Here is a 12638-nt window from a genome sequence, read left to right on the forward strand (position 1 = left end):
CTCCCCGACCAGGGATTGAACCCCCACCCCCTGCACTGGAAGGCAAAGTCTTAACTACTGGACCACCAGGGAAGTCCCCTTCACTTTCTTAGTGGTGTCTTTTGGAGGGCAGAATTTTTAAATTAACGATGAAATTTTATCAACATTTTCTTTTATGTTTGATGCTTTTTTGTCCTATCTGAGAAATCTTTGACTAACTCAAGTCACAAAGATTTTCTCTTTGAAGTTTTATAGTTTTAGGCTTTACATTTAGGTCTGTAATCTTTTTTTTTTTTTTTTTTTTGGCTGGGCCACATAGCTTGTGGGGCCTTAGTTCCCTGGCCAGGGATTGAACCCATGCCCTCAGGGTCCTTACAATTGGACACCAGGGAACTCCCTGCAATCTATTTTGGGTTCATTCTTATACATAGGGTAATTTTATAGTCAAGGTTATTTATTTATTTTTGCAGATGTGTAATTTAATTGCTCAGCATCATTGGTTGAAAAGACTCTTTCTTTCTCCATTGAATTATCGTGGCACCTTTGTTGAAAATCAATTGACCATATATGTGTGGGTCTATTTCTGAGCTCTCTATTTTGATCAGTACATCTATATGTCAGTCTTTTCACCAATACCATACTGTTTTGATAACTGTAGCTTTGTATTGAATCTTGAAATCAGGTAGTGTGAGTCCTCTAACTTTGCTTTCCCTTTTCAAAATTGTTTTAGTTATCCTAATTCCTTTGATTTGTGATATAAACTTTGGAATCTGGTTGTCAATTTCTCTAAGCAACCTGTTGGGATTTTGTTTGGGATTGTGTTGAATCTACAGGTCAGTTCAAGGTGATTGACATATTAATGGTACTGTAGTTTCTGATCCATGAACATTATATGTCTCTTAATTTGGTTAGGTCTTCTTTGATTTCTATCATGAGTATTTGTGGTTTTCAGCATACAAACCTTTCACATATTTTGTTAGATGTATTCTTATACAATATGATATTGTATATGATACTGTTCAAATTTTTTAGAATTTCCAATTGCTTATTGCTAGTATACAGAAATACTGCTGATTTTTTGTATATTAACCTTGTATTCTATGACTTTGATAAACTCACTTTACTAGTTCTAGTATTATTTTTGCAGATTGTTTAGGATTTTCTATGTCATATTGTCTGTAAATAGAGGCAATTTTATTTCATTCTTTTCAGTTTGTATTTTTGTTGTTGTGGTGGTGGTAGTAAAATACACATAATATAAAATTTACTATTTTAACCCTTTTTAAGTCACACTTCAGTGGCATTTAGAATATTCACAATGTTGTACAATCATTACCACTGTCTAGTTCCAGAAGTTTTCATCACCCCATACAGTAACCTTGTATCCATTAAGAACTCACTTCTTATTCTCCTCTGTTCCCAGCCCCTGGCAACCAACAATCTGCTCTCTATCTATATGGATTTGCCTATTCTGGATATTTCATAGAAGTGGAATAACAACATATGTGGCCTTCTGTGCCTGACCTCTTTCACTTATCACAGTGGTTCATTGATGTTATATTATAACTTCATTCCTTTCCATAGTTGAGTAATAACCACAGTATGGATATATAACTTTTTAAAATCCATTCATCCATTGATGGACATTTGGGTTGTTTCTACTTTTTAGCTATTGTGACTGATGCTGCTATGAATGTTCAGGTACAAGTTTTTGTTTGAACACCTGTTTTCAGTTTTTTTGGTAAATAACTAGGAGTGGAATTGCTGGTGATTCTACATTTAACTTTTTGAGGACCCGACAGACTGATTTTCACAGTCGTCACACCATTTCACATTCCCACCAGCAGTGTATGAGGTTCCAAATTCTTCAAATACATACCAACACTTGTTATTTTCCTTTTTTTTTTTTTTGGTTATAGATATCCTGGTGGGTATGAAGTGGTGTCTCATGGTGAGTTTGATTTGCATTTCCCTAATGACTAACGACACTGAACTTCTTTTCATGTGCTTTTGGCCATTTGTACATCTTTGGAAGGAATGGTTTTTTAGTAATGACCTTCACTGCTTGTATTGCATTGCCTGCCACCCAATCACAGTTAACTAAGGATGGATGGATCTTGAAAGAAGACAAAAACGAAGGCCCTGGGACTTCCCTGGTGGTCCAGTGGGTAAGACTCCATGCTCCCAATGCAGGGCGTCTGGGTTCGATCCCTGGTGGGAACTAGATCCCGTATGCATGCCTCAACTAAGAAGTCCGCGTGCTGCAACTAAAAGATCCCACATGCTGCAATGAAGATCCTGTGTGCCGCAACTAAGACCCAGCACAACCAAAATAAATAAATATTAAACAAACAAATGAACAAACGAAAGAGAAGACCCTGCTATCCAAGTCATCATCTTGAGGACTATCTAGGCTCAGACAGACATTTCATAGCTTAGAAAAGACAAACTGTTGGTCCTGCTACAAAGGATGTTCAACAAGGATCAGCCTTTGTGGATTTTGGAGACAGTATATCCCACAGGTAGAAATTTCAGTAAAGCTGATGCTGTAGTCCCTGACTCATTCATGTTCCTCGAGGAGGAAAAAGCACCTGAATGCAACTGATAAGGCTCATTATGGGGACAGGGAAGCTCAAGTGACCTTGCAGGGTAGGGGCATTTGGGCCAATTCAGTGTGCTGTCGTGGCTTCCCCTATTTAATATATAATTGGTATTGATGTTTTATGTGTTCATACTGTGATTGTCCCATAAGTGTCCGGGGATTCTCCCATCCAGGGACTGTAGCATGTGTGGTCCTCTCCATGGCCGACTACAGAAGAAACAACGTAGAACCCCGGAAGAAAGGGAAATCATAGCTTTAATGACCTAATGGCTGTGGAGGTACTCAGAAGTCATTTCCCGGTACAACAGCGCCACCTGCCGACAGAGCCACTACATACACCCCTTTTAGGAAAGGCCTCTATTAATTGCTATTAAGTGCTGTTGAAAGGGACCCACTAACCCACAGAGGCCTTGTGACTTCCTGGCTTGACTCCTCCATTTTAGGGTAGGTCAACTTGAACTTGACAACTAGTAAGGTCTGAAATGGTTAAATGTAAATGGTATGTTCAAGGGCACAGCTGGGCTGGTCCTTGGTCATCTCAGTTTTGCAGTGGAAAAGTAGCAGCTTCCCCTTTGGAGAAAACTTTATCCACCCCACCCCCCCCACCGTCTACCGCCTGAAGCAAAGCTGCTGGCTCAGTGGGGCCCTCGATTTACACAGATCCTTGTAAGTGACTAGGCCTGGTTCACTGCTGGTTGGGCTGAGTTAAAAGCTGGTGGTGTCCATCCATCCAACCCCAGAGCCCACCTTGGAAGACAGACTGCAGTCAAGGTTAAGGTATTGGGTAGGACTATTTTCCCTCCCATCCACATGTATCTGGTATTAATGGTTGTTGGACCCATCTCCTAAAAAATCAGCTCAGAAAGATTTCTGACTTTACCTTCTTCCTCTCCTCCTGGTCCACACAGCTTAGTCGGGCAGTTTGGTCACTGAATGTGGGTGCTCCCAGAGAGGCTTCGTCTCTTCTTGGCTGCCTCCTGGATGATCAATCTCTTGAGATCTAAGGGGAGTTATATAGACCATTTTGAAAATTTAGGATTCTGCCCCCCTGACCACTCTTGGGTCACCTTCCTTTCTGCTGGACAGCCTGATGGTTATACCCTCTGGGTGGCTGCCTGGCACAAAGTGGGCCAACTAGGGAGTTCAAAGTAAATCCTGGTTTAGTCACCAGCATTCTCTTGTAGGTATCACATAGCCCTAGACCAGGGGTTGGCAAACTATGGGTGTTGTGTGTGGGATAAATCTGGCCTGTGAGCTAAGAATGGTTTTTACATTTTTAAAGAGTTGTAAAAATCAAACAACAAAGAGAATACAGTCAGCCCCCTTTGTTTTTGTTTCTAGTAAATCAAAATTTATTTGTAAAACAGGACCTGTTATATAAAAGGGCAATCAAGTTATACAAAAGTACAAAATTTCTTTCTGATCACAGTTCTAGTTGCACAGTCAGCCCCCTTTGTAGGCACATGTTCCACATCCATGGATTCAACCAAATGTGGATCGAAAATATTCCAAAAATAATTTCAGGAAGCAAAACTTGAATTTGCCACACTGGCTGTTTTTTACATAGCATTTACATTGTATTAAGTAATCTAGAGATGATTTAAAGTATACAGGAGGATGTGTGTAGGTTATATGCAAATACTACATCATTTTATATAAGGAGCTTGAGGATCTGAAGATTTTGGTATCTGTGGGGGGTCCTGGAAGCAATCCTGAGGGACAACTGTATGCCAGAGAGACCACGTCCTGAAAAGCCAAAAACATCATCTGGCCCTTTGTAGGAAAAGTTTGCAGACTCCTGTCTTAGCTGCAACTACTTGCTAAAGCTCCTCATGTGGCTTCCCCCAGCCAATGTCATGGTCATCTAAATCACGGTTAAGAACAAAACTCACCCACCCACGCTGCAAGACTGTCCTAGCCGAGGTACCTCTTCCTCCGCAGCCCATTGCAGAGGGGCCGGAGGCTTCCACCCAACATTCACCAAGACCACCAATCTCCCCTTAGGCAGAGGCCACCTCACACGTCCTCGATTCTCCCTCCAAGCTTGTGGGAGCACCTCAGACTTGGGAATGTAGGTTGCATGCTGGTACCCCAGCCGCAAGGGTCAAGAAGCATTTAACCTGGTGGGGAAATGAAAAACGAAAGGATCCCAGACTAGGAGCCAGAAAACCTTGATTCTCTCTCCACCTGTCACTGACTGGGTGTTTGACTGCAGGACTGTCCTTTCTCTTCTCTGAGCCTCCTGCAATATCCACTTCATGAAAGGAGAGGTGGAGAGGGAGACCAGCCAAGGGCCTGTCCGTTAATACACTGTCCAGGTATTAACAAGGGCGCGGGGCTTCTCACAGCACCTGGGAAGTTGTCCTCCATGCCAGGACTTCTCACCCCACAACCTCACAAAAAGCAAGCTTACCACTACCACTCCAATTGCAGGACTCATCGTCTACACTGGCCTTTCTCTTACCCCACCAGACACTTGGCAGTAATGGCTCATGGTGGCCCACCCTGACTCTGAGAGGGGAGGAGAGACACAGAGGTGAGGGTGAGGGTGGAGGAAGGGGGATCAGGCCCACTCCACTCACCTCCAGCTCCAGGAGCTGGGTCATCCCAGACCCAGGGTGCATGGAGAGCAACGGAGGAGGCAGGAGGCCCCGAGATGAATCTCAGGGGCTGGAAGGGCCCGGGGGCCTCTGCCTCTGACCTTTCCAGGGCTCTCCAAATTGGGAAGGAGAAGCCATTACATTGGGAATGCAGGAAGAAAAATTTAGGATTTCTACTCACATCTATTTTTTAAAAATCAATGAGCAAAACAAATGAAACTTTACTGATATCAAGTATGTATTGACAGAATGACAGGAATTCACACGTAAATTTTCTACATAGGTTGGGGATATTTTTTCAAAAAGCTGTCACTGATAGGGGAGTGTGATAAAAGATGTTTAGAGACATTTGCGGTAACTAAAAGGTGTGAAAGAGCAGGTGAAGATTTGAGAAGTGATTGGGAACCAGAGTGGGTGGTAATGGAAGCTAGCTTTGATTCTCAAGGTCATGACCTTTGGGAGTAGGCAATGGGAGAGAAAGGTTTTTGCCCAGGAAGTCACTAAGGGGTGTGGCTTCTAGAAGGGGCCTCAGTTCTCTACCCCCTGAGTTCCCTTAACTCCATTTGACATTCAGATAAGCAGGGTGGTGTTACCTATTCCCACAGACAACCCTAAAAAGGTCCAAGTCCTCCACGACTCCCTGGTCCTGAGCCCACGGAAACCAGGTGACCTACTTCCCAGGGCCCAAGTGGGTGAGGGACCTTATCCCAAGTAAGAACGAAGCATAACAGCCAGCTAGTGAGGACCTAAATGTTCTAGGCGAGCTACCCTCCTGGTAGGAGTAGTGAGATGAGTTATGAGATAGATTTAGTATGGTCACCGATTACCAAGTTAGCTTTAGGGATTAACACACTTTCTAGATTGCGTGATACTGATTGCTGCAAAGTCCCCCGGCAGTTTGGCTCAGCTCCAGGACATGGAGGGGTCTCAAAGGCAGGGGGAAACTGGGGTCACCAGATTGGATACTCAGTTTGCCAGGGATGTTGGCAAACTGAGTATCCAATCTGGTGACCCCAGTTTCCCCCTCCCTCCAACACCCACCTCACTCCCTAGATGGTTTGCCAGCAGCTGAAATGAACCATAACTCAAAATTACAAGGAGTACTTCTGATTCCCATAATGCACGTTAACACTGACCCTGACACTGAGTTCCACTAAACAAAGGAAAACTGTATCCATGAAAAATATATCCACCTTTCTTGAACACATTCAGAAAGTGTATTCTGGTAAATTGGTACATTTACCAGAATTTACAAGTTTTCTGGTAAATTGGTAAATTTGACTTCCTGAGAGAACTACGTTTCAGCAAACAGATTCTGCAAACCGGCCACTGTGACACCTAGAAAGCCCCTTGGTTCCCTGGCAAACCCTTCCTCGCAGCCTGGAGAGGCCCTGATGGTGGCCCAACGTGTGAGGCTCTACATCACCCTTCCCGGCAACTGCCCTCCTAGGCCCATGCCTTCCGGAGAGCGCTCGGGCCTCCCGGAAATGCCCGGTCCTCTCCCTTTACCTCCTCCCCTGGAACTATAAACCCCAAAGATGAAAGGAGGGAGCTGGCGTCCAGCTTCCTCAAGGAGCAGGCAATAACTTCGTCCTTAACAGGCGTGTGAGGAGGCTAGACCCGGTCTCTGCCGCCTGGGAGCCTGAACCAACGGGCTTCCCCAATTGGGCAGGGACCCACGGCCGCTCGCCGTGAAGGTCGGGCCTTGGGCTTGGCTCAAAGTCAGATCTGGTGAGCGAAGGGGCTGACGCCAATTTCCCGGGTCCTCGGGGAGAAAAAAGGAGGGCCCTCTCGGGCCGTTGGACCTCTCAGCTCCACAGAACCCAGGGTCTGGGAGACTCCGTCAGGTGGCCTGTTATCCCTTGGCGAAGTCCAGTGACCCCAGGGGGTGACGCCCAACCTCACACACCCCAGATTTATGAACGTTTCCGGAATCCTGTGGGAGTCAATTCCCCTCACCCTCGAGGCCTGGACCCTTCAGTCTGGTCAATCAGCCGAAAATAAGGGTGTAGAAGGCTCAACTGAGGAGCCTAGCGACCACCTCGAGACCCTTCAAGCCTCAGGCCTTACCGCGCGACGCTCCTCGCTCTACCTCAGGCACCAACTTTCCCGCGTTCCTCTGCGCATGCGCCGCCGCTCCTTTCGCTCACCTCTCCGCTCACCTCTCCTGACGGAAGGAAAGATTCCGCGGCTCCGCCCCCTCCAACACCCACCTCACTCCCTACACGCGCGCGCACGTGCACACAGGCGCATGCGTCCCTCCTTCCTTCCTTTCCTCTCGTGCAGTTTAGACCACGTGCCCAACCTTCCCTTTCCATCCCCCGGCACTGCTCAGTCCAGGCTCTAAGCCGAGTCCCTCGTCTGGAGCATGAGCTTCACTTCCAGTCCCCCGAGTAATGTGGAGGTGAGGATGAGGTGGGAGGATTGGTCTTCCCATTCATTTCTTTTTGCCTTCAGATCTTTGACAGTAACACTTAAGTCTCCCCATACTACTAGCCAAACCTTAAGTATGTGTCCAATAAGACAGACGGGGGCCTTGCCTTCAGAGAATTCCGAAATCTGCTGGGCTCGCAGACAAGAATAAAAAACCTAAAGATTTACTAGAAGTTCTTGGTCTCAGGACTGCTTTTATACCCTTAAAAATGAAGGACCCCAGTAATTTATGTGGGTTGTATTTATGTGCATTGTGTTTATGTGAGTTATATCTATCAATATTAAAACTGAGAAATTTCTGAAATATGTATTATCAAAAACTCATTGTGTAGGCATAACTTTTTTTTTTTTTTTTTTTTTTTTTTTTCGGTACGCGGGCCTCTCACTGTTGTGGCCTCTCCCGTTGTGGAGCACAGGCTCCGGACGCGCAGGCTCAGCGGCCATGGCTCACGGGCCCAGCTGCTCCACGGCATGTGGGATGTTCCCGGACCGGGGCATGAACCCGTGTCCCCTGCATCGGCAGGCGGACTCTCAACCACTGCGCCACCAGGGAAGCCCAAGCATAACATTTTTAATAACTAATTTCCACACCAAAAATAATTTAGTGAGAAGAGTATTTTACATTTTTGCAGATCCCTTTTAACGCCTGGCTTACTAGAAGACAATTGGATTCTCAAATCTGCTTCTGCACAGGGTTTGTCAAAATAGCTCATGTGCTGTAGCTTCTGGAAAACATCACTGTATACTCAAGAGAAAGTGAGAGTGAAAAGGCAAATAACATCCTAATAGTATTATGAAAATAATTTTCACCTCATGAGCCCCTGAAAGTGTCTCAGGAACCACCAGCAGTCCCTAGGCCACACTTTGAGAACCACCAGTGGTCCCTAGGCTTAGATCATTATGACTGAGCAAAACAGATGTAAAGGAAAATGTCTAGGTGCTGCAAGAATACATTACAATCTAGGGAAATCAATCAATCCTTAACACAGAGACCTAATTTGGAGAGTGTTTCTGAGCCCAAGCTCATACTGCTCATCACACAACAGGCCAATAAATCCTTGCTGGGGCAAGGAATAGCAACTTTATTTGGAAAGCCAGCATACCAAGAAGATGCTGGACTAGTGTCCAAAAGGACAATCTTACCGGAGTTAAAATTCAGGCTTCTTTTATACAGGCTTCTTTTATACCTATGTGACCTATAGGTCTGGTCACAATGTTCCTATAGGCCTACAAAAAGACAACGTATTTTCTGTTTTCCAATTTTTTATCTTTATATGAATGGAAGAGCATTATACATTTAAAGGTCAGAGCCTTGAGAATGGGCTATCATGTGTGTTTCAGGCTTTGGCAACATTCTTTTACAAAGATGCAGAGCCAGCATGACTAAGCACAGGCAACAGAGCACAAGGGTTAGAACTAAGGGAATAGATCCAATATGGAGTCAGGCTTGTTCTTCTCTGTTACAAGAGGAGTTCCCTGAGGAAGTAACACTGAAACTGAGACTTGAAGGTTGATTTACTAGGTGAAAAATGGAATATGAACATCTCAGCCCCTGAGGCTATGCAAAGCCCTGGGGCAGGAAAATCTGTGAACTCAAGACACCAGGAAAAATGCCAGTCAGTAAATATTTATTGAATGATATGTGCCCCACACTGCCCTAGACCCTAGGGATACTGTATGAAAAAGATTTTACATTCTAGATGCAAAAGCAGGAAACATGTAAACAAGTAAGAATTTCCGAGACTGGGAGTGCTGTTAAGAAAGCAAAACAGAGTATTATGAGGGGACAAGGCAGAGAGCTGTAGACAGTAGTCAAGTAAGACCTCTCTGAGGAAGTGACATTTGGCAGAGCCTTGAAGGAGATGAGGAAAGGAGCTAGGAACAGCATGAGGAAGAGCATTCCAGGCAGAGAGAACAGCAATGACAAAAGTCTGGAGGCAGAAGTATACTTGACAGGTTCGTGAAACAGCAAGGAAGCCAGTATGGCTGGATCCCAGTGACTGAGGGAAGGGTGGTAGTAGGTGGAATGAGAGAAGTGGCAGGGGCCAGAGTATTGTATGGAGGCCCTCAGAGGTCATGATGGGAAGTTGGGGTTTTTTCCTGAGTCAGATAAGAAGCTATTAGAGGGTTCTGAGTCAAGAAGTGACTCATGTTTTAACAGGAGGATCCCTTTGGCTTCTGGGCGGACAATAGGATGTGTGGGCTAAGGGTAGCTTCCGGTGGCTCAAGGCATTCCTTGGCTTGTATCTGCATAACTCCAATCTCCACCTCTGTCTTCTCCTTCTCCTCTAGGAGTGCCTTTCCTCTGGGTGTCTCTTCTAAGAACATTTGTCTTTAGATTTAGGTCCCACTCAGATAATCCAGGATAATCTCATTTTGAAATCCTTAATTACATCTTCAAAGACCCTTTTTCCAAATAGGGTAAAAAAAAAATAGGGTCACATTCACAGGCTCCAGCAGTTTGGACAAGGATATATATTTCGGGGGACTACTACAGTAGGTCTGGGATGAGGACTTAGAATAGGTTAACAAATTCCCAGCTGACACTGATGCTGCCTGTGTGGGGACCACAACCAGTGATGCAGAGAAGTCAAGTAATATGGGGACCAAGAACTGACCACATGGGTGTCATTGGTGACTTTGACAAAAGTGGTTTTGGTGAACGAGTCAGAATGAAAGCCTTATTGGAGTAGATTCAAGGAAGACTTGGAAGAGCGGATTATAAGCTAATATTTTGGATATGTTGGGTTAAATAAAATATATTATTAAAACTAATTTCAGGGCTTCCCTGGTGGCGCAGTGGTTGAGAGTCGGCCTGCCGATGCAGGGGACACGGGTTCGTGCCCCGGTCCGGGAAGATCCCGCATGCCGCGGAGCGGCTGGGCCCGTGAGCCATGGCCGCTGAGCCTGTGCGTCCGGAGCCTGTGCTCCGCAAAGGGAGAGGCCACAACAGTGAGAGGCCCGCGTACCGCAAAAAAAAAAAAAAAAAAACAACTAATTTCATCCTTTTTTTTAATGTTTGTACTGGTGTGATCTGTAATAATCAAAAAACAGGAAACAACCGAGATGTCCATCAATAGTTGAATGCATAAATAAATTGTGGGATATTCAGACAATAAAATACTTGAAAGTGGTGAGGATATAAGAACTATTGCTACATATTCCATTGATGAATCTCATAAATATAATGTTGAACAAAATTAAGTTAAACACAAAAGAATAGATACTGTATGATTCCATTTATATCATGAAAAACAGGCCAAAGCAAAATATAGCATTATAAGTCAAGAGGAGTGGGATAGTGATTTGCAAGGGAGAAAGTGGTTTCTGGGTCGATGATGATGTTGATCTTTGTTACATGGGTATTAACATTGTGATAGTTCATTGAGCTGTACATTGTGTTTTGTGAACATTATTATATGTGTCATTCTTCACCATAAGAAAGAGGTAAAAAAATAACATTATGCACTCAAAACTACTAAAAGAAAATTTGAAAGCATGGGAGTTTATCACAGATCTGAATTTTGATGCTGGCTAAAATGCAGTGACAGGTATTTTACCTGTAGCCGTCAGGATTATTAAAGCTAGTTGCTTTAACACACAACCCTATTTACTAATACTAACAAACAAACTTTATATACTAATAAAATATTATATAGATTAATGCAATAAATTCTTACATACATAAAGTCCAAAAGGCTCGCTTCCAAGGAGAAACCAGGGACCTAAGCTCTTTTATCTCTCAGCTCTCCCATCCTTAAGTCCTCCAATAAATTCTCAGCTTACAGACAGCCAATGAATGAATGAAGAGAGACAAGGTAAAAATTGTACAGGACATTTTATAGCCGGGTCCACAAGTGCCCTATATCACTCTGCACCCACTTCACTGGCCCAAGACCAGTCACATGGCCTCAACATCACTGCAAGGAGGCATGGGAAATGTAGTCTTCCTGTGTGCCTAAGAAAGAGGAAACCAAATTGGTGAGCATCTAGCAAACCTCTGCCACCTTCCTTTGGATCTCCAGGTACTCGCGTACTCATCTCTGAGGAAGGGAACAGTGGGTAGAAAAGTGGAAGATTGGTGTATTCGTTTCCTGTGACTGCAAGAACGAATTATCACAAACTTGGTAGGTTAAAACAACAGAATTTTACTCTCACACTATTCTGGAGCCCAAAAGTCCAAAGTCAAGGTGTTGACAAGGCTGCACTCCCTCTGGAGGCTCTCGGGGAGAATCAGATAATTGCCTCTTCCAACTTATGATAGCTCCAGGAGTTTTTTGGCTTGTGGCTACATAACTCCAATCTCTGCCTCTCTCTTCACCTGGCATTCTCCTCTTCTCTCTGTGTCTTCCTATGTATCTCTTATAATATAGGACACTTGTCATTAGATTTAGGGCCTGAATAATCAAGGTTGATCTCATTTTGATATCTTTAACTTAACTACATCTGTTAAAAAAAAGCTTTTCCAAATAGGATCACATTCCAGGCCATGGACATATCTTTTTTTTTGGGGGGGGGTCACCATTCAACACATGACAATCATTTCAGAGGCAATTACAATTATTTGTGTGGAAAATAATAAGAGCCTGGATTAGGATGGTAGCCATGGAGTTCAACACGAGTGGATGGATTTGAAATGTATTTTAGTAGTGGAGCATAAAGGACTTCATGGTGGTTTAGAAGTGGGCACTCAGGGGAAGGGGTGGTGAGTCAGTGTCCTAACTGAGATTTGAACATAGGGCTGTGTAACCTAGGTATGAGTTTCAAAAAGTCTCTTTTGGAGCCACGTAGGGAATCGACTGGAGGGGAGAGAATAAGGCCAGGGAAGGGCCTGAGGTCTGGGTCCAGGTGGGAGAACAAAAGTCCTGAGTCAGCCCGAGCCAAAGGGACAGAGAGGAGGGGACAGAGTAGAGAATCAGGGGGAAGAAGGGATTGGCTTAGGGACTGATGGGCCATATGAGAAAGAGGGAGAGAGGAAATGAGGACATCACCCAGGGGTTGGTCCACCAAGGAATAAAGAATCT

Source organism: Mesoplodon mirus, assembly GCF_964341445.2.
Source record: "Mesoplodon mirus genome assembly, chromosome: 19".
Lineage (NCBI taxonomy): Eukaryota > Metazoa > Chordata > Mammalia > Artiodactyla > Ziphiidae > Mesoplodon > Mesoplodon mirus.